The sequence below is a fragment of the Myodes glareolus genome, chromosome 3, assembly GCF_982192425.1.
Source record: "Myodes glareolus chromosome 3, mMyoGla1.1, whole genome shotgun sequence".
Taxonomy (NCBI): domain Eukaryota; kingdom Metazoa; phylum Chordata; class Mammalia; order Rodentia; family Cricetidae; genus Myodes; species Myodes glareolus.
In genome coordinates this window covers 122849473-122872257 of record NC_142028.1, presented here as the reverse complement: position 1 = coordinate 122872257, position 22785 = coordinate 122849473, and positions in this window count along the sequence as shown.

Sequence of the window (22785 nt, the reverse complement as noted above, 5' to 3'; positions counted from 1 at the left end):
GCAAATAATTTCCAAGTTGAATGGGAAGTGATGGGAGTGTAGTGAGTATAGTAAAGGGAGGACATGAGGGGGTGAACATGTTAAAAATACATTGTATGTAATTCTCAAAGAATTGATAAAAATATGCTAATGTCATTCAATCTATTTGGGGAGTATATGTTTAATTTTATCCCATTGATCTGAAATTCATGAATTATATCACTTGAGTATGTAATTTACTGTTTCAGAATTATTCAGCCTTCTAGAAAGCACAGGTCATGTACTTTTAATCCTTACCAACGGTGTGTGCATATTCCAGTTGTTTCATATGTGGTCAATAATTGAAGGCACTTTTGGAGATATTTTAATTATCTTTTCCATTGGTTAGAGAACACTTTTGTAGATTTAATTTTAATTGTATTGCAAATGAGGAAATTTCATTATGACTATTATTCCTTTATCATTTGATGACTTCTCAAATGGTATATCCATTAAAATTAGGTTTTGCTTTTATTATATCATACGTGAATACCTACTATGTATAATCTCTTACAGTATATACATCCACTCTTTTATCCAAACTTTTGGTTTTTTTCTCCTGATATGTTTACCATTCTCTATAAAAATACAAACATTCATTTTGAAGGAATAAAAATTGTATTAATTATAGTTACCATACTGATTACATTTTATACTATGATTAAGATTTTTCTTATGTTTACATTTGAAATTTTCATAGTTTTACTTTTAAAACTTAATAAATAAGTATCAAAATAAGTTTATGTATTGTATGAGGTTTATGTATACACACATGTCACAAATCTTCAAATTACATTGGGATTCAGTCCTTAGAACAGCTATTGGTGATAGAAATCACTTTCTACTATATTTCCTTGAATTTTTGTCATGAAAATAAATTGACAATATGTGTATGACTCTTCTTGTTAACTCCTACAAACATCCTGCTTGGAGTTTCACAAGGACTATGTGAAAATAGACTAGTTTAGAGAGACAGAAGTTAGCACTGCTTAATCAGCCCCTAAAGTTAGGGACGTGTTCCATCTCCTCACTGCTTTGTTTCTCTCTAAAATCTTAGGTAGTCATAAGATTCACTGCAGAAAGTCTTTGCATTTTCTTAAATGTTCACTTAGGTGAAATAGTTGTTTTAGGGTTTTAAATGGCATTATTTCATGTTAACTTCATTTTACAACTATTTGTAAAACTTTTTATTGATATAGATAATTTTTGTATAATGTTAAATTCACTTGCTTAAGTAATTCACTTAATAATTAATTTGTATCTATTTGTATGGTCATTGTAGTGAATACAAAATGCTGTTTAGTTTTTTTTCTAACCTTTGTTTTTTCTTTCTCCTATTTTATCAAACTTTCAAAATGGAAAAGGTGAGAATATACATTATTAATTTTCTTATCTTTAGAAAGCATTAAATACTTTATTGTAGATTAAAATACTAGAGATATGCTATCAACCAATTACTATCTCCTGAAAAGATTTCCTTAGTATTATTTTCTTAATTTTTTCATGAAATTAATGATTTTCTGAATTTTTTTTCTGTTGTTAATAAGACCATGTTTATTAATTTGATACTCTGATGATATTGAGCAATTCATTATCAATTGCAGATGTTTGTGATGTGGGAGTCCCTACTGGGTACTTTGGTTACTATTAATGAATAAGAAACAGCTTTGGACCTAGAACAAGGTAGAACTTAGGTAGTCAGGGAAAACTAAGTTGAATGCCAAGAGAAAGAAAAACGGAGTCAGAGAGATGCCATGGAGCCACCAGAGGCAGATGCTGAAAACTTTATCGGGTAAGCCACAGCCATGTCGCGATACATAGATTAATAGAAATGGGTTAAATTAAGATGTAATAGTTAGCCACTAAGAAGCTAGATCTAATGGGCAAAGCAGTGATTTAATTAATACAATTTCTATATGATTATTTTGGGGCTAAGCAGCTGGGAACAAACAAGCAACTTCCTTTCACCATTTTGTAAATGGGAAGCAAGACTGGAATTGAACCTAATGCATCATGCATTCTAGCTTGTGTTCTGCCAATGAATTATATCTCCACTTCTTTTTTTCCTGTTATCTTTTCTCTACAAAAAGCTATTAAAATGTAAGATGATATTCATCTCTGCTACATTCTTACTGGGTAATAATTTTATATTTATTAATGAAAAGAGTATCAAAAATCTTTAAGATTAGGATTTAATTGTGACTTTTATTGGCATGGAATTTGTGATCCTATATTTAGATTCTTGTACATTAAGGATGACCACCTTTGCAAAAATTACCTTTAATCACTGTAAAACAGTTTCATTTCTGATGACACTTTTTGTCTTGCAGTCCTTTTTATATGTTACTAGTACAACTCCATCTGCTTGCATCGATTTAAAATTTCTATGTCTTATTGTTATTTTGTTATTTACCTTCAACCTTGTCTATGCTTTTCTTTTAAATATTTGCCTTTTGTAAATAGCTTATTTTTGCTATTTAATTTTACTACTTCTAAAAGTCTTTAAAGGTTTTTGTTTATAATAATTTGAAAGGAGTTTGCTGCCCATTTTGTAATTAACATAAATATTGACATTGTTGCCCAGGATATCTCTCTCTTTGCTTCTTACCTCCTTTCTCCCTCTTCACTCCCTTTCCATATTTTTTGCTTGCATTCTTTATTACCAGGTTCCCCTTCAATTTTAGATATCTTGAGTCCTAGCTATTTAGAAATACTTTTTCCTATTTTCAAATTCTTACTGAACTTTTGTCAAAGTATATGTTATGAAAAAGTTTAAGATAATTTGACTGAATTTACTTATTATCACCCATACTGTAATACACATACATACACATATGCATGATGTAAATCTGACTCTAAATCTGTACTTCTTTTCATTTTAAGACTTCAATACACTTTTGGAGATTTAAAGAAGAGAAATAAATACTGTCTACATTTACCACATGTTTATCATGACCCATGTCCTCACTTCTTGGTGATTCAAACCTACAGATGGCATTATTTTCCCATCAGCATTAAGCTGACTTTAGTTTTCTTGTTTAAATTGGCTAGCAATAAATTCTTTCAGATTCGATTTACTAAAAAAAATAACAAAAAAACTATGTATCTTATTTGCTTCAAAAAGAATATTTTCACTGAAGAGAAAATACTTGGCTAAAAGTTGTGGGATTTTAAAAAAATGTTGTGTTTTTATTGTAGCAGTTAAAAATATGTTTATATGTGACTTCATCATGACTGTCTTTTTGTTAATCAATAGCTTTTTGTTCTAAGACATTAAAAATAGAATTGTCTTACATTAAAATTTGAAAACAGCACAATTAGTTCTGAGGTAGGACATGTGTAAGTTTATAGTTTTATTAGTTAATGATATCTACTAGACTAACAAATGGAAATGTGTGAGCAGCTTAATAAATCAGGCATAAATATATTTTAAAAATATGCATTGAGTTGTGGAATTTACATAGTAACTATTGATATATAGATTAACAAGAGGTTATGGTATTAAATAACCTTACCACAAAACTATTGTACATAGAGAAGACTAGATAGTGTACACTAGTTCTCCTGTGTCAGGAAGTAGACAAGCAATGAAAAGGGGCCTATATCATGGGCTTCAAATCCACAGAACATGATACCCTGAAATCAAAGGATGAAAGGTATATAAAATGAACACTGTTACACAGATATCATATATCAATAAGTAGCTGATATTGATTTATGATTGACAAAATAATATATCAGTGAAGATGACATTACTAGATTAACAAGAATGAATTTTCAGATATAATTTTGGGAAAAAAATCTTTAAATATCTTTGTTTTGTTTAATTAGAAATATGGAAGAAAATAATTTAGGAAACTAAGTACAGGCAAATTAATAAAAAGTCTTTCTAATAAGAATAACAGTGTTATAATAGTTGAAGAGAATATAGATAAGAAAAGTCTATGTGATATGCATGTGTGCATAAACGTGTATATATCTATATCTATTTATTCATTTCAATATACTTCTGGACATACACTCATATTCTTAAATCTATTTATGTACAAATGGGATTTAAAGTGTTTATATTTAAAAGATCTGATTTCATCAACACAGAATGATTTGCCATGACAGAAAGAAGACTGTTGTTTGTATATGAAAAAGTTTGCTCCTGGAGATTGGAAATAGACAAGAGTCCCAGGTAACCTCGGGTGCATGGGGGGGGTGGGTGGGAGGGTTGTTGGAAGGGGAGAGGGTTAGAGAGAAGGGAGTAGGGGAGGAATGGGGAAAACTCGGGGGACTGAGATGGGGGGAGGGAGGAAGGATGGATATGGGATCAGGGAAGAATATATCTCAACTAAGGGAGTCATTTTAGGGTTTACAAGAGACTTGATTATAAATGGGATCCCAGGTCCAAGGAGAGATCCCCAGATTGTTCTCTGGACAGAGGAGAGGTTGCCTGAACCGGCCTTGGCCTATAACCATACTGATGAAGATTTTGCCTATCACCATAGATCCTTCATCTGGCGAAGGATGGCGATACAGACGGAGACCCACATTGGAGCACCCGACTGAGCCCCCCATGGTCCAAATGAGGGGCAGAAGGAGGAAGAACATGAAAAAAAAAACCTCAGGACCGCGAGGGGTGCGATCACCCATTGATACAAGGGGATTGATCTAATGAAAGTTCACCAAGGCCAGTTGGACTGGGACTGAACGAGTATGTGATCCAACCAGATTTTCTGAATGTGGCCGGATTCTCTGAATGTGGCTGGCCCGGAGACTTTCTGAAAAGCCATTGACAATGACACTGGGACTTGTTTCCTCTGCATATACTGGATTTTTGTGATCCAGTCTGTTTGGATACTCACCTTCCTGGACCTGGAGGGAGCGGGGAGGAACTTGAACTTCCCACAGGACTGGAAGCCCTGACTGCTCTTAGGGATGGAGAGGGAGGAGGAGGGGGAGGCGGGAGGGGGAGGGTGTTGGGAGGAAGGGCGGAAATGTAAACTTTCATAATGTAATAAACTTTGAAAAAAAAAGATGAAATGTAGTCTACTATCTATATGAAATTTGTGTTTCTATGTCTGATATTTTATAACGAATATAATGACAACTCCCCAAATTTATGTGTGGAGTTTTCTTGTCTATTTACTTTTTCTTAGCTGCACCAGAGTCAAGGTCAGTAGTTGAATTTGAAGATGGCAAAGCAAGTTTGGGGGTTTGAGAAAAATATAAACAGCATAGAAAAAATATATAGGTGTACAGAAGACTGCTTGGGATAAACAAATACAGAAGGGTCACATAGCATCAAGAGGAATTCATCTGAAACTCATCACTATATGTTTAAAGTGCCGCAACGGACATATTTGCTTATTTCCTATCACGCAGAGCTGCTGATGTGCAAAGCAGAGCTTGACTGAGGATTATATGTCGCCACGTCTCGGGCTTTGCCATATGAATGCGATGAAGGGATGAAAAAGTGAAAGAGTTAATATCACAATAAGCCACAGATGTGATTTGCTAGACACTGGGAATGCACAAAAAAGACAGAAATGTGGTTAGATCCTTGGGTCATTAAGTTTTATGTTGCATTAGCTTGGTAAAAGAGTTGATAGAGTAAGTCTCACTACAAGACTCAGTGTTTTAAAACTGCAGGTAGTAGGACAAAGGTGGGTGAGTCTGACATTAGAGACCTTTTATTGTTAATGATATCCTATAGTTAGACTATAGCTAAGCTGCATGATAGGAGTTCAAGAATTTCCAAATAAATTCACTATGATAACTTTATGTTTAAATAGTATAGATAAATATATAGACCGATAATGAGATTTAAAGATGGCCAGTATAAGAGTAGAGGTAAAATCTAATGGGAATATCCACAGCTTCAGAAAGCCTACTAAACTATAGAAGTTCATTGAGATCTATAGATTTGATATAAGTTTATTTTTGGTGTTCGATATTTATTTTGCTTTTAAATTTTTTTATAATAAATTTTCTTTAAAATTGAGTAGAATTAATTTTTATTTGAGTTATTTTTCAGTGTGCCACAACGTATCCAGTAAGATTTTAGTGTTTTTTGCAACGAATTCAGCAAGGATGAATTTATTAAAACAAAAATGGAACAATAAAAGTTTATGGAACTCTAACAAAAAAAAAAGAAAGAAAACTTCAGCTTACAGAGTTTCTGTGCAGCTCTTCTTGCAGAAGTTTTTCCAAAGACCACATACTGGAAATTGTCTCCAAGACATGGAAAACTATCAAAGGGTCCAACAGTCACACAGCTTGTTTATGATGAGATTTTCCACTCTGAAGACATGAGTTCTTGGGAGAATTATTCTAATTTGTCATAATCCTTTTCTCAATAGGTCTGCAGCTCATTACAGTCAGTATTTTCCACAAATGTTACATCACTATACCTTTATTTCTTTAATGAGTTGCTACTAGGACTGCACTTCCTCAACAAGTGTAAACAAAGTGGGCAAATATAAAGAAGTTCTTACCTCATTTTTGCAGATTATTATACCTTCAGTGACATATTAAAATCTTGAGGCCAGAATAGCAGTTATCTTAGTTGGAAATGATTTCCCATGTCTATAGTTTCCGCACTTCACAGACGAAGGCAAGAAGAACAGGAATTCAAAGTCACCGTTAGTGGTGTGACATGTTTGAGGGTAACCTGGACTACATATGACTGTGAATTAAAAAACAGCATTTAAAAAAGAAAAGTTTTGCTATATAATGTGAGAGGGACTAGAGTTCAGGAGAACCTTGGTTTTCCTATAAAACTTCTTCTAATCCTGTTTTTCACATTCAAGTAAGTATGATAAAGAATATTTAATTCCTTTATTAACATGAAACATATATTTTTTTCATAAAATATTACACTAGTTATTCAGAAAAACATCCTTATATTCTCACTATGAAATATTTGATTATACGACCAATAGAATTGTTAGACCACAATAAGCTGAATGGGGTTGGGGTAGGAGGGTATGTGGAGAAAATGGGAGGAGGGGAGGGAGTGGGAACTTGAGTTAGTATGTACAATGAAAAAAGAAAGTTTGTTTCATTTTTTAAAAATAGATAAATAAAGATACAGGCATTCTCTCTATTTCTGTTCTTTGCCATAAGTGGAAAATATTAGCCAAACAATTAAATGTGTTAAGAGTTATAAAAGACCATAATGGACAACTTTGCATCATACTTTTTCAAACAATAAGATGGGCTGCACAGCTGTAATAAAAAGGTATTAAAAAGGTATTTAATTCAGCTTTGTAGACATTTATATGAATCAAAGCACAGCTTTGTAAAACTCTGGAACACTTGAGAAGCACAATTTTGAAAGATGTTAGAACCAAATAAGTTACTGTTTGCTCTAACAAGTAAAGTCAGTAAGTCAGTTTTTTCACTGTCTGCAAACAAGTTTCAAACATGAAGACAAGTTTTGATCACAAGAATCTGTCTAAATGGAAAGATTGTCTTTATCTATTCAGATTTAACAAATAGCAATGTACACACCTAGTCCTTACTGGGTTATTCATTTATATCTGTATTGGGTTTTTTTTGGATGATTAAAAGCAATGTTTGCAACAACTTGTTTAAAAATAGTATTTATTTAATGAAAACACAAACTAAGAGGCTAGGAAGAGTAGGCTTCATTAGTAAAATGCCTCTGTGCTAACCCAATGATTTGAATTGGGGTTCCCAGCCTCTACATTTATTAGATAGATAGATAGATAGATAGATAGATAGATAGATAGATAGATAGGATAGATAAGATTGATTAGATAGCTCTTGAATGGGAACATTGAGTCTGGCATCAAAGACTAGGGAAAAGGAAACACTTAGACCCAATTAGAAAAAATAGTCTCTTCAGGAAGCCTCGCAAAATTAGTGAGCCTCAGGATCAGAGAACGTGTCTCTCTCAAAAATTAAGTTGGAGAGCAGTTGAATAAGGACGCTGACCTCAACTTCTTGTTACTGAAATACTTGAGTGAGTGACTATAATAAAATATATATACACTTTATATATATATATGTGTGTGTGTGTGTGTAAATATATGATATATATGTATGATGTACATAATATTCTGTGTGTAACTTTTATGCATATCTATGTAATATTTAGATGCATATCTGTACATACATGTATAGATATTTCCAGTAAGTCAAGGATTGTCATGCTTGACATGCATACCTAAAGTATCGTTTAATGGTTAGAAAGAAAGAATTAATAAAAAGAAATAAAGAAAAAAGTAAACTGCTCTCCTGTATAGTTAGCTGTATAAATGTAACTGTTGTGTGCTCATGATGAAACCTCAGGTCTTTACCTCACTGATTTTCTCTTTGTCCCAGAAATGTTCATTCAGTTTCTGATAATAAGCAGGAGTACAGAGGAGCTGAAAGCAAGGCTCAGCACCATCAGGCTATTCTTGACTGCTGCTCTGCCACTGGATGGAACCTTTAGTGAGTGTCAGCAAGGCAACCTGGCATTTATCAGGATGGGTACTGCACTGTGCTCTGCTGACAGGGCAGATTCAATACATGTCATCCCCACTGTGCTAAGATGTTTTAATGGCTTGCTCTTAGCCACCATCACCCAGGAAGCTTTTGCTTTTTCAGTCCTTTTATCCCAACCCCCGTAGTTCCTCACACAAGCTGCATATATGTATAACTCTGAAGAAGACTTCTTTTTTCCATAACCAACCACAAAATGTGAGAATCTACTTAATTTTCTTTGATGTTTTATCTAGCTCTTTAATGATAACATTGAATAAATTTTGGTAATCTAAACTGGTATAACCTTACATCCCATACTGAAAATCAGTCTGATGGAATGACATTTTATGAAAGTAGCTTATATTTAGTCTTTAATCTTTTGATATAACTTCTAAGTAGTGGGTCTGGAAACTTAAATAAGGAAGAAAGAGAAAACATGAAGGTTCTTTCAGTTTATAATTTATATAGGATCCAGAATAACTGGAAAGAGTCTTATGGGGGATTAATAGTTACATGAGGTAGTGCTTAAGAGGAATGAAGTAACATTCAAGCAGCTGAGATTAGGTCCCTTGAGACTACATGTGACTCTGGATGATTGTTGTAGCAAATATCAGAGGCAAAATGAAGGGATCAGATGCTATCAAATGAAAGGAAAGTATGTGCTAAGCAGGGAATCATAGAAGCCATTGCGTGTCTCTATGTTGTTTGAGAGCTGATATAAGTGGCTTTTAGCTAGGCATGATATGTATCTGTTTCCCCAGGATTCAGACAGTAGAGTCAGAAGTTCAAGGGACGTCTGGGCTATGAAGAAAGCAACAGAAAAACAGAAAACAAACAAAGATAATGTGCAATTTGTTAAATTAATATTATCAAACACGTATGAGAAGACTGATCTAAACATCCAAAATTCATATGGGTACAAGATTTTCTGTGGTCTACCTCTGTCCCTGTTCTTGCTTAGTTTCATTATCACACTGATGGCTACTCTTACACATTTATCTACACTGTGTCTGGTATTATATTAAGGTACTTTTTATCACTGCCTCTTCTGTCCTTGGTGGAATTACATCAGGTTAGTATACACACTCTTATTTTACAAATTAGGGAGACAAAGATTTGGAGTGGAAAGTGAATCATCTCAATTCATATCACTGATAAGAGCCTAAAGTAGAATTAAAATTCATATATCAAAACATTCCCAGTACTAGGAACTTTCTTAGTGGGCAAGAGAGCTAGGAATCTCTTTCAATTCCCAGGCTGAAATTCCAGTTAAATCTCATGAGTCACCTTGAATTGCTCTGTACATGGCTAGGGGCCTTGTTCTCCTGACTAGTCATCTATCTACTACTCCTGATCTCTTCCCTCTGCCCCTCTTATACATACACTAGCTCAGATAGATATCTCAACAATTTGTGCTTTTATAATTGTTCTTATTGAAGGACACTATACAACTGAATAAGAACCTCAAAATAAGATTTGCTTGTTTTATAAATTTCTGCTGTGTCTTTTCAATCCTTGTTTCAATTTTTTATTCTGTATTCTCTTTTTCCAAAATGGATACATAATACGATGATGGATAAATTAGCGTCTAATGGCAGAAAATGGCAGGAAAGTTTAAACCAGAAGAGACATGAATATATGAGATAGGTATGTGGTATCTAGTAAAGAATCAACAAATTTGATGTTTGAAGGGAAAATAGCTTGTATTACTGTCTCAACTTGCCTTTTTGTGCTGTTTCCACAATATCTCCTATATGAGTATTCTTGAGCAATATATATTAATTTCTTACAATCTGCAAGGTAGACTGTCTGACATCAAGGCATTAGCAGGTTGAATGTCTGTTCAGTTTTTTATTCTCAGAAATGGTGCTTCTATGTAGCTTCATATACCATAGAAGAAAAATAATATCCTTCAAAACTTTATAGACACTAATAATATTCACACAATGCAATCCCTGCTGACTTTATCATGTCATCAAGGGTTCTCTTCTTTTCACAACCACACTAACTATAAAACGTTGGTATCAGTTTTGAAGAGAAAATGGCATCATTTTGTATACTTATTTTCACTTCAATAGGCCTTGTAAGTTTCTTCATTATAGATCATTCTGTACCTTGAGCTATTATAGAGTACCAGCCTAGTGACTCACTGGGATGAAGCATCTTTATAATGGAATCCTCTCTCCAGTAGTCATTGTTGGCTGTAACAAGTATCAGATCATTTGGTTAATTTAGCCACCCTTGGGAAAGAAACAATGAAGGGATGGAAAAATTGTTAAATGATTTATGGATGTTATGTGGAGTATTTTTTTTAAAAAGATGCTAGCTTGTTGAGGAAAGAAAGAAAGTTTATTTTAATTAAATTTTAAGTTGATGTTTTGAGAACTGTTTCAGTTGGTGCAGTTGGTGTCCTAGATATGATGTGCAAACATCTTTCTGCTTTCTTAACTATCACCTCCCTATTTTATTTATTAAAGTCTCCTGTAACTTTTCTATATCCACTCACTTTTTAGCTTTGTTTTCTAAAGTAGAGTTTTTATGACAGATGCACCTAGGATACGTTTTGATGGCATAAAAATCTCTGCCCTCTGAGATTCTTTCATTTCCCAGTAGATCCAATCATTATAAAGTGCTTCTTTACATTGAGTGGAAAGAAGTTCCCATATAACTTCCATCTGTTATTCAATCTCTGTCCTCTGGGAATAAATAAAACCAGTAAACTCTTTTTCTGAATACCTGCCCCTTCAATATTTGAAGAAAGTATCTCTTTCTCACTAGCCTACCAGCAAGTTTTGTAACATTCACTAAAAAGCCTTAGATACACACTTTTTCAACATATGCCACTTCTTGGGATACCACTGGGCATGCTGGTCCTTTTCTTCAGGTTATTAAATAAATTATTAAACTTGTCTCCATTTAGATGTATCAGTTGAGGCTAGACTTTCCACAAATCTCTGATTTCTGCATTGTGTCCAGTTTTAGTGGTTCATAATGGTTTTCTTTTTCTTTTTTTTTTCTGTTAGACTTGTTTATTCAAGTATCCAAAAACACTCTTTTCACTTCCTCCCCTCCTCCCAATACCCTCCCGCTCCCCCCACTCCCCCCACTCCCTCTCCTCCTCCCTCATCATTCCCCAGAGCAGTCAGGGTTTCCTGCCCTGTGGGAAATCCAAGTTCCTTCCCCCTCCCTCCAGGTCCAGGAAGGTGAGCATCCAAACAGGCCAGGAGACTTGGAATACTGTTAGGAATTATACTGTTCTAGCAAAGTGGCAGCAGTAAATTTTTCTATGATGTTCATGACCTCACTATCCTTAAGAGCATACATGACTACAAGCCACACATGTGTGTGTGCACATACACACATACACACACACACACATACACACACACACACACACACACACAATCATAGAAAAAGAGGTTATCAACTTTCCTATGTGGGGGGGCATGAGAGATATTTGAAGGAAGTATCTGAGATGGGCTGAAGTTAAAAAGGAAGACAGAAAGTCATGTAATTCTATTTGAATTAAAATTAATAAAAATTCTCTCCATAGCCATGTTTGCCTAGTCCAGAATATCATAAATGAAATTATTATCTTTTCATCTCTGCATCATTCTTCTGTTGTTCATATTTAAATCTTGCTAACCAAACATGCGTGAGCATGCATGTGTGTGCCCGTGTATAGTGTAAGTGAATGTTGTACAATGACAGACAATAAGAGCCCATAAAATCTAGGTCAAGGCTGTGAAGGAAATAATGAGGACCTTCTGATGCCAAATTTAAGAACTAACAAAACTACACTGTGATGCTGTTAGATATTAGACATGATCCGAGAGTGGAAAAGAATATGCTTCTCCAGTTAGATAATTAAGTTAATACAAACTGGGATTTATTATTATGGTTTTTCTTTTTTAGGATTGAATTTGACATGATTGCTATTGCTACTTCAGTGGACAGTAAAGGAGACTGAAATATGTTTACCAGAAAACCCACAGGGAACAGTCACCTGGGATTGACAGTGAGAGTCACTGGGTGTCACTGTTGAGTCATACAAAAGCAACTATTTGCTTGCTTTTAAGGACTGTCTCTCTTTAGAAGACAGGAGCAGGAAGTTTAGGGTGGCTGCTCCTCTCCTCCTGGGCTGTGTGTCTTTATTAGGGTTGGGTATGTCATCTTTCTCCCTGCTTCCCTGTGAGAAAGTGTCCAGTCAGATGAATGCATGTTAGTGTGGACCTCAGCTTCCTCTGCTATTGCTTAATGAGCTGATCCGTCCTCGATCTGCCCTGTGGTGCTGTGACAGGGCTCTGCTTTTATGCATCTGTGCAGGAAGTGATCACACCCCTACCAGCAGTCAAGTCCAAGACTTGCTGAGCCTAAAGGCTCTTTTCACAGAAGATAAACCATCCGTTTGCTCAGCAAGGGTTCAGATTCACCACAGTGATTCCAATGATAGTTGGGAATCAGTGGCACATTTCAATTTTGTGTTGAATAAGATTACTGATTTTAACAGACATAAAAGCAGGGAGAACTGAATTGCAGGCAACCAGTACTTTGAGGCACAAAGAAAACAGATGGACAAAAGAGAAAATAGAGACGCAAAGAATGGAAAACCCAGAGATGATTGTCGGAAACCTAATCTTGTAAGTAACCTCATCTGATTCTCTTAGAGAATAAGGGGGCTTTGAAAACAAAATAGCACTATGTAATCTTGCAAGTAGCATTTCTCCTGCCTTGTCTTCTTTGATGCTTACCATCTTTAGTTACTCTTGTGGACTGAGTAGCTTCTGAATTTTCACAGGAGTCCTTGGCAAGTATTTTCATTATCAATTGGAGACATTCCTAAGACTGAGATGACTGAAGTTCCCAAATCCAGGACCTTGTGATCAGCATGCCCAAAATTAACACATGTTCCTGAAAAAAAATATATGGAGAGCTTTTCCTCAACTTGATCGATTTATTGACTCTGTGTTTTTTGAAGGTTGTGTCAACTTCTTTACTTTTGTTTCCTCTGGCTTTCAGTATTCAGGTGCTTGAAGACATCTTCAAAACTAAAAGTATGATTACTTTTATCTTTCTCCTAATCTCCACAGTTGCTGACGCCCATAGTCAAGATGATTAGAGATTTATTGACCTGCTATCAAAGCCTGTCATTTGTCCATGCTTATTTCAGAACATGGCTGTTTTCTATCCATACAGTACTTGTCTTACCATACTTCAAACCAAAGAGTTCCCACCTAGCTTCATTGAAATCATGGAGGGAGGCTTAAGAACACACAGATGCTTTGAGAGTGAAATAGAAATCCAGGGGAAGGGGTATCATCTGGGGAGGAGAGAGCAAAAGTAGTACAGATTGAGAGTAAGGAAGCAGAGATCAAAAATAAATTCTTAGGATGTTTGAAAGCTCTTAAGGAAAATATAGTTTATGTTTACTTAAAAATACATTTTTATTATATATTTGTGCGTATTTTCAAATGGAGTTATCCTGCGCAAGGTTGTCGTGCTCTCTCTCAACATGATAGACTCTCTAACAAAAGCAGCAGTGCTAAGCATGGGAAGCTTTCTTTTAGTTGTTTTTTTCTCAGAACTTGAAGATAAGAGCCTGTTTCTAAAGACACCATACACGTTGGACAAAAGTCATAGAGGAACTGAGCAGGAACTCTTTTGTAAGTCACCTCCATGATGTGTTGCTTTCACAGTATTGGGAGGTGCTATGGAAGCTGCCAAGAGAGAAAGCCAATGCAGAGGTTTACCCATCTGTCAAGCCTACGATAATGGCAGTGCTTGATATTATCATCTCGAGAAACCGCACCCACAACATCTCAGCACTAAGATGACGATTGTCTGCATAAGGACAGTAAACTGACATGCCATCTTGGGTGAGGAAATTTCTCATGATTGTAAATGAAGAACTATTGTCAGAATCTGTTGTGAGAGAGAGAATATCAGTTTTCTTCAGGAATGAACTCCTTGATAAGTTATTCCATCCCAAGTCATCCCTGAACACATCTATGCATGAGCAACACAAAATATATAACAATATCTGTAACACATATGTAAAAATTATTACTAATGAGAAAAAGTCATGAATTTGAGGGAAAGACAGATATAGAGTGGGGGTATAGAGTTGGAGGCAAAAGATAAAGGAGCTGAAACAATGTAAATACAGTGCTCATAAATGAAGTTCTCCAAAACAATTTAGAATGAAAAACAAACAAAAACTAAACAAAACAAAACCAGACACACAAACTCTGTGCCTCTTGCATAGGACTCGTATTTCCGATGATATGGAAAGGATTTTGGTAATTGAATTGAGGCCTTTCAAAGCTGAAAGTGTGTCTCTAATAGAACATAAAACTATTTTGTCACATTTTTCTTTCAGAAAATGAAACAAACTGATCTAAATGTAGCTATTATTCTAACTTGGTCCAAAACAGGAACCATCTCCCTGTTTAAACTCTAGGGTACTGGACTGGAAACATCTATATATGTTTGCTTTTGTCCCTAGAGTAAATGCGTAAGAGGAACCAAGTGAATAAAACAAGAATTGTTATGTTTCCAACACTTATCTTGGGACCCAGGGCCTTATCGGTGCTCAGGAAATCTCTTGTAGGACAGAATTATTGGTGATTGAGTTTGTGTGTCAGTTAATTAACCAATTAGTAACAATACCAATAATACATTTATTCTTTGCCCTGCATACATTACATGGGAATTACCTTATTTTGCACTGTAGCATTGTTACAGAGATCTCCAGGAAGCATAGGAGCTCATATGGCAGTGCAAAATGCAATGTTTTTTAATTCAACTCTTGTAGTAGCTCTACAGACTGACTCCAAAACACTAAAGAGGAAAATGTTCAACCCAGTTTGCTTAATGTAATTTCCAGTAGGAATTTAGGGTGGGTTAGACAATACTGTTCTATGTCAAGTACTTTATCTTATTTAAGCTGAACAATTTGACAAATAATACGATTTACTTATTTTGAAGTAATCAAAGTTTTGTTATGTTACAAGATTTTATGTTAAAATAAATTTTCTTTGTGTTTTGTCAGTTTCATACCTAAATAACTGCTTCATATTGTGATTATATTCTTTCCCACTTACCTCTGTTATTCCTCTTTCTTTCCCTTTCATCCCTTCTTCTTTCAACTATTCTGCCAGTGTCTATTAAAATAAATGAAATTCCTCTTCTGGAAACTCTTAACAGTTGATAGTTCCTCAGGAAGGCACATGGCCTCGAGCCACCTCCTCTGTCCATGATTGAATTTTGATGAGCCCAATGTTGTGCAGAAATTCATAGCTGCTATGTATTCCTGATTATAAGAGTCAGGTTATATCTAAAAGACATTGTTTCAGGAAACTCATTGCTACCTTCTAGCTCTACTTTCTTTCATGAAATACAGAGATGCTTCAGTGGTTAAGAACTCTTGCTTCTCTTCCAGAGTACCAGAGTAAAGTTCCCAGGACCTGCACGCAATTGACATGCATGCATTAACACACAAATGACAATAATAACTAAATCCTTAAAAATCTTCTTCTCTTATCTCTTTTGTGATATTCTCTATGACTTCAGAATAGTGATACAGATGTCACATTCAGCATTGAGCAGTTGATCATTACTTCTTATCTGTAGTTGGCACAGATATGAGCCTTTGTATCGGCTGCTGCCACCTGCGGAATCTTCTCCGACCTAGACTGAGAGTGTTAACTGGTTTCATTTAACAAAAATGCAAATTAAGAAACAAAGCAATTCAGCCAAGACTGGGTGGCAAGAACATTACAAATGAAGGATAAAATCTTAGGTCTCAGGGTCTCTCTGGCTTTAGTGCCTAGCACTATCAATCTTACAACCATGTAATGTAAGAAACAATCAAAGGAGCAAAAAAAAAAAAAAAAGGTTTGCAACATTGGTTACGTACACATATTAGAGACATAGATGAAGTTTTGGATTTGCATTAGAACAGAACACTTCATAGACAGATTTCTTCCCCTCAATAAAACAGAAGGGTAAAATTTGCTTTGGAGAAGAGCCAAAGAAGGCCATTTATCCTAATCTTACAAAGAAAATCTAAATGGTAAACTATATCTTTGGTTGCATGACCTTGGATTTCTTCTTCTAGGTAATTAAAAAAGAATATTGAGGCACAGAATCTTTGGTTCATTGTTGTGACTTTTATTTCAATGGCAGGTACCAGAGGCTCACAAGGAATGGCATAGCAATAGTGGCTCTGTGGAACTGAAATCAGAGCCCACCCAGTTCTTCTTCTCCCAAGTTGACTGCTTTTCTTGCAACTCAACTCAGTGATAGAACATTGTTAAGTATGATATTGTTGTCTCTCTTTTTATTGATTTCTTTGTTACTTGAAAATTGCAACCATGTTCATAAAATATTCTGATTATTTTCTTTGACCCAGTCTTGCTTGTCTCTCCCAGCTTTATGTATCTCCTTGCATTTTCTTCTTGCAGAGTACTCTTTCTGACTGTCAGACAAACAATGCATTTGCATTGCCTATAACTAGAATATAACAAGGCCATTTACTCTGTGGGGTTTTAAGTAGGAACAAGCAGGAAGCAGTGGTAAGGTAGAGATTCCTTCGTTAATGCGAACAGATGGCTTAACCTGGGAAGTAGATACTAGCTGCAAACAAGTGTTAGTTATTGTTACCCTGCTGAGAACAGTGACAATCTTGTAAGAAACTTCAGTGGATGAAGCCAGCATCAAGGCACTTCTGAACTCTCACAACTTGGTTAAATCACTAAAGAGTCACAGGTAGACAATCAGGTAACGTCCAAGCTTTTAGGAGTTAAAAATTGAGGGTACCTGCCAAAACTCTATCTGTTCCCTGAGTAAACTGAGTTACATTCTTTGATGTTATCTATAAACATGTTACGTAAGGCACATTTTTTACCTCAAACTTTGGATCTATTCTTTGTTGCTTATCTGACAGATATCTTAAGGATTAATGCAGCATTTTGATAATTTTTCACCAACTTCATAGCAAGAAGTATTTCTTTTTCATCACTCCTAAGGTTTCCAATATGCATCTGATACAATCCTTACTTCAGCAGGCTCTTATATGTGATTAGTACTCATTGCATGTACATCCTCACTAAAAAGTTCTAAATTGTAAACGTCTGGGCAAGATTTCTGTTTTGATTGTTCCAATTTCTTCCAGCCTAATCACAGAATTTGTTTTGCATAAAGTTCTTATTCAACATAGGCTGAATCAATTTAAATTGAGAGGCCAAACACCACACGTGTTCTCTCAGACATGAAGTCTAAAACATGTGGGAGACTATTTGTATATTAAATATTGACTGCAGAAATATTTGGAAATGTAACACATTTTTACCAAGAACACGGAAGTTGAAGTCTCAAATATGTGGTACATTTTAGGGATATGTGTTACTGGGAAACCAATTCACTTTTCTCGATATTACAGGTTTCATCTATATATTGAGGATGATAGTAGTTGTGATGCCTTCTTATCAGTGATGCTTTAAATATGGAATGAAATTATTCTTTAAAGAATGTTTTGAATTATATAATATTATCACTAACATAAAACAGAGTAATGTTTAGTTAATTAAAATAATCATTAAGCTAGCACAGCTATCTAAATTCTCCCATGGAATAAGTAAGCAGGATTTTGATGCTTTCCTGTGCAAATGAGAAAATATAGTCATACAAAATCTGAACAAACTAGTCACTTAAGAATTACCACCACTACAACGAAACCCTCAACTGCCAATATATATAATAGAAATCTTACAATGCCCCACTCCTGGATAAATTGCTACAGGCAATTAATGGCTGCTGAGAGAGTAAAAAAATCTGTAATTCCTGGAGATAAACCCCCTAACAAGTTACCTAATTCCAAGAAATAAGTTTCAATAATATATGTATATGAGAAATACTAAACAGAATCAGTAGGTTATACACATACACACGCACACACAGACACACACACACCAATAATAATAATTAAATAAGAGCTCATGAACTTGAGTGTCAGTAGGAGAAACATAGGTAAAGTCAGAGGTGTGAAGAGTGAAAAATATTTACATATAATACTAATGCATGACATTATATGTGAATAAATACATATACATACCGAGGCCTGAAGAGATAGCTCAGGCTATAAAGCATGTTCCCTGAAAGTATGAAAACAGGTGCCATTATGAAACCTCTCATTAAATTTGCCAGACAAAAGTAGCATGTGCTTGGAAACCTAACATGGAAGTAATGGTTAAGGGCACAAGCCAGAGGCTCACTGGAAATCTAGAGTGATAGACTTTGTTTTCAAACACAAGCTGAATTTTGCCCCATGAACTACAATCAAGACTGAACACTGTGGACTCTACACACACACACACACACACACACACACACACACACACACACACTAAGCAGTAAAAATCCTATTAGAAGGAAATAGCTGTCATTTCTTGGTTCCATTGGATATTTCCCAGTGGAATGAGAACTCAATTCTTAAATCACCTGTTACCATAGACGGGAATAATACATGTTTGATAACGCAGATGTATCTTCTCTGCAAGAAGATAGTAGCAAATATTTGGTGGGACTTTCAGGTTATAAAATTTTATCTTGAATTTATATTGATCTTCAACATCTCTGAACTCAGAGAAACATGTCATTGTCCTGAATTTACAAAATTTGGAACTGCTTCTCTGATTATGAGCTTTAGTAATTCAAATTTGGGTTCTATTTGCTATATAAAATATATTGGGAATGTACATACAGTTAAAGCTATTGGCTACTACCTCCCAAATATCAGATAGATATTCCAGTTGCAAGAGCGTTGATCTGTGCATCTAACAGCCACAGATATTGATGCTTAGGGTACAAAGCAACCCCTACATTCATGACTCCTTTCTTTCAGATGCAAGTTAATCCTGTGTTTTGAAATTGCGTTGACATAAAGATGGAATGACTGATACAGACTATGTATCACATGGGGAAGGCCAATGCGTAAATATGGGCAACGTTTAAATGGAATCAACACCCTTTTGAAGATTTTCACTGTTTTAACTACAGAACATGACACAAGCATCAGTTGTCACTGCTCCTGGTTATAAATTTAAGCTGTTTTTAGGTCATTAAAGAGAAAGGATATTTCCTTGTTTTTTTCTCATAAATTTCAAATCATTTTCATGAACTTCCACACATATCTGTGTAGGAGACGGGGGAGAAGGAACATCTACCACAGTATGAGGCTTCACAGATAAACAAGCAAAGGAGCATAAAACATAGCCTCGCCATGGCAGTTCCTTTCTGTACAAAATCTTTTTCATCATTAATCTTTTTGCATATATTCTTTACAGTTCTCATTTTCTTGATGCACACACAGCACATCACATATATTTTGTTTCTATCTCCATAATGATAGGAAATGAGGCCAGTAAGGCAAGAAGGTGGAATGTTGCATTATGTAGATATTCAGTACTTTGTCTAGGTGAATCCCATAAAGACATTTACATGTACTTTATGGTCATACTGATCTCAAAAAGGATAAAACCCAGGCTAAATGCATTATCAAGCATTCAGTAAATTTTCTTATTTAAAAAGTAATGAAAATCAAAATATTGTTGTGGATCCCTAAAAGCGCCTTTGTGCCTCTGTGCCTAATGGAAACACTGACCCTGGGTGAAGAACCTAGGAAACAAAATGCCACAGGATATGAATTTGTGTGCAGAAATTTCAAATGGGTGACCTTGAGTAAATGAAAAGAACTCTCTGCTCCTCATTTCTTTCTCTGAAAATATTTTGGTATATTATAAAGATAGCTGTGAAATGCATTATATAATTTCATTAATTCCTAGGTTCAGAGGCATGGGCTGTCCTCATTACACCAATGCCATTTTTTATGTAGAGACAAACAAATAGAAATGAAATAATTGAAGACTGTTCTCAGAATCAAATAAAATGAAAGGAAAGGTGTTTCTTCCATGGATATATGTGTGTGTTTGGGAAGGATGGAAAATCATTGCAAATCAAATGAAGGTAAACAGAAGTAATACTTATTAAAATCATGATCACCATTCTGAGGTTAAATTGTAAAGAGAAAGATACTCTCTACCTTCTCCCAAGCCACACTACTAAAAAGTTGCCTCTACATTTGTATGAATTCATTTGGACAAGATTATTCAACCAGTCACTAGCTTCCCTAATTATACCAGCCTTTTCCACATGGACATAAGAGAAGGCATTTGATAAATGTCTTGCTCTGTTTCAGACAAATCTTATCTACTATCTTTTTCTGGTCTAGTAAACTTAATATAGGAGAAAATGAGGTTGGTTTAATACAGAGGCAGTTCCAAAAATAGTAGATGGGAGCCAACTATTAATTTTGAGGAATGAGTACCAAGAAATTCTCTCAAAAATGTTTTTATAGGAAAGATATTATTGTTCCATAAGAAACTGGGAGATGTTTATAATGGCTACTTTTATTGATCAACTGGATCAGCTTTAGAATAACTTGGAAGGTGGCTTCTGGGAAAGATTGTCTATAACTACAGTGTAGCAGATAGTCTTGATCAAGTCAATTGATGTAAGATAGAACCACAGACTTCAAAGGTATCATTTTACACTCTCATATTCTGGACTATAGAGAATGGTAAGCAAATGCATTCTTTGCTCTCTGTCTTTTGACTGAATATACAACGTGGCCAAATGCCACAATCTTCTGTGCCATGAATTTCCAATCATAACAGGTGACACTGCAGAATTATGGGCTGAAGTAAACCCTTTCCCTTGAATTTTCTTCTTGTTAGATGTTTATTGCAGTAATGAGATGAATAACTAAGAAAAGTTTGATAAAACTTGATTCTAAGAAATACAAGCACATATGGTCACTTTTGGTCATCTAAATTATTCTCAGAATTTGTAGCTTCTGAAACTATTATAAGACCTTTAAGTATTGTATAGACAATCAAATACCAGATATAAATAGTTGAAAATATCATCTTACCTCTCCAAATTTCCAAATCTTTCTACTAACTTATTTCTCTAGAATGTGCATAATGTGGGTGTCTAAACAACCCATTTTCTCAATTTTTTTCTATGTTGAATTTAAACAGGATATTTGTTTGTCTCTGTAATTTTATCTTCCCTATAGATTTTTGTTGTGTTGCAGGGGACTGCTTGTTCATTCCAGCCACCCAGACCTGAAATAATCATACACAGAAGCCATATTATTTAAATCAACTGCTTGGCCCATTAGTTCTAGCTTCTTATTGGCTAATTCTTACATATTAATTTAACCCATTTCTATTAATATGTGTATTACCCTGAGGTTGTGGCCTAACACCACAGCATCTCTGTCTCCAGCCACAGCTCCATGGCTTTCCCTGACTCTGCTTCCTTTCTCCCAGAATTCAGCTTAGTTTTCCCCACCTAGCTCTGTTCCTCTATAGCTCTTCTATAGGCTCAAAGCAGTTCCTTTATATAGCAATGGTACTTACTGCATACAGAGGGAAATCCCACATTGCTGTTGTATTCCTAATTATTCAGCAGAGATCATTAAAATAATTCAGGGAACAATGGAGGCAAATATAAATGGATTCTTTCATTTTTTTGTGTTATACAAAAAGAAGGGTAACAAAGAGCTTAGATTTAGAAACATGCAGATCAGGCTACAAGCCTGGTGAATTTGTAATTGGCAATAACTTCATGAGGATTGAACTTCATCACTACATGATACAGGAAATTAGCAAGCAGGGTTTTGTAAGTTCTAAGTGGTATTTGTTTATGAATGTACTTCAGACTTAGTGAAATGGCACATTTCAAAGAATCTCGGAAGCTATAATTAATGTTATTAGCATTATATGACTCTATCTCCACAGCACCAAACATCTGCCAGATTCCTACTGTCCCATGCCCTCCACAGGATTATACTTCTGATAATACTTGTATTTCTAGAAGAGGATTCTTAGAGATTTCCTTTAATAATATTTATCTGCAAGATGGAGCTACTTCATGGAGTAAAACTAGCATTTGCATTAGTTTCACACCCCCTGCCCTCTTTCTTTTCCCTTTCTTCTTATACCCACCCCTTCCCTTCTTTTGTACCTCTTTTTAACCAGTGTACTATGGATGAGTCTTTTAAATCCTATAATTGTCTAACTAAACATGTTCGACCACAGAGGTCCTGCCAGTATTCCCTGCAGACATGCCGTCTTAGAGATGTATGCATAGTTGAGCTGAAAGTGGTAGAGGACTGAGAGAAGGGAGCATTCTGACAAGTGGAGTCTCATTTTCTAT